Source organism: Fragaria vesca, linkage group LG4, assembly GCF_000184155.1.
Source record: "Fragaria vesca subsp. vesca linkage group LG4, FraVesHawaii_1.0, whole genome shotgun sequence".
Lineage (NCBI taxonomy): Eukaryota > Viridiplantae > Streptophyta > Magnoliopsida > Rosales > Rosaceae > Fragaria > Fragaria vesca.
Genome location: NC_020494.1, coordinates 2,261,158 through 2,262,404, shown reverse-complemented (window position 1 = coordinate 2,262,404; position 1,247 = coordinate 2,261,158).

Genomic DNA, 1,247 nt, shown 5'->3' with positions numbered 1-1,247 from the left:
ATGAAGACAGCGAACGGTCTAGAACCGGCATGATGGTTCCTTGTGTTGCGTTGCCGGTTCTGAGCGTTCACCCGGGAAACCGCCTTACAAAGAAAAAAAGTAATAAACTATTAGTAAAATATTTTAAAACGCACGTACTTAATGATAAATTAACTAATTAATTTATTTAAATACCTGTTTACGAGGGTTGTTGAATTTTGATGTCAGAAGCCAACGCCACTCGTACTCTCTGTACTGGAACTCAGCAGGGGTAGCAGAACGTGCGTTTCCGTGCGTAGTCCAATGGGTCCGCAACTCGTTCTTCCACTCCTTGTACCTACAGAAACAACAAAAATATTAGAAATATTATTAATATGACATACAGTTTTGTTTTTTCATTAATTTCCCAACGTACCTTCCCCCATGCACAAAGTCCGCCCAGCTGCTCTTCAAGGGCTCGGGAACCTCAAACCACGCCTGCATTTAACCGTTTATTAGTTTAGTTTTTCTAGAAATCTACAATGTAATACATAATATTATTCAGGCATTTTATAAACTCACCGACATCGCGTTGTGGACCATGTCCTTAACCTCTTGCGGGACCTCGCCCCAGTCTGACCACAACATAGGGACTCTATCCCTAATGAGCACTCCCACGCGGCCGGAGTACGTCCTTGACTTCCCGCCCGATACTACGTCGCCATCCCCGTCAGTACCGATGACAATCCTCCCTGAGGTACCGACGATCTTCTCGAGAGTCTTCCCTGTGACGGGGCCTCTCTTCTTTTTTGCCGGCTTCGCTCCGACGGTGCCTATCATGATAAACCAAATTGATTATTAAAATCGGAGAATTATAAGAAAACACATCATTCATCTTTCATTACCTGAGGGCGAGGAGGCGGACGCGACGGATTCCGCCTCCGATGATGATACCCTCGCGGAAATAAGAGGCGTATCAAAAGGCACGAACCGGTACGCCGCTGATGGAGCCACTGGCGGGGGCAGTGGATAAATCGGCGTCCCTGAGTCATCGACTACAGGTATGGCTGGTATCATCCGCGGAAGGAATAGGTGAGGCGGCGGCATCTGTACCCCAGATGACCCACTATCCGAAGAAGTAGGAGCTGGAGTGGGCACCCGGTGTATCTCAGGCATACGGGGTGCAGACACCTCTGTCTGAGGCTGAGCAAACAACTGCCTCGAGGAATGAGGGAGCCCGCTGCCTCGATGAAGGGGCACCTCCGGCTGCCTCTGCGCCGTCTGCAGAA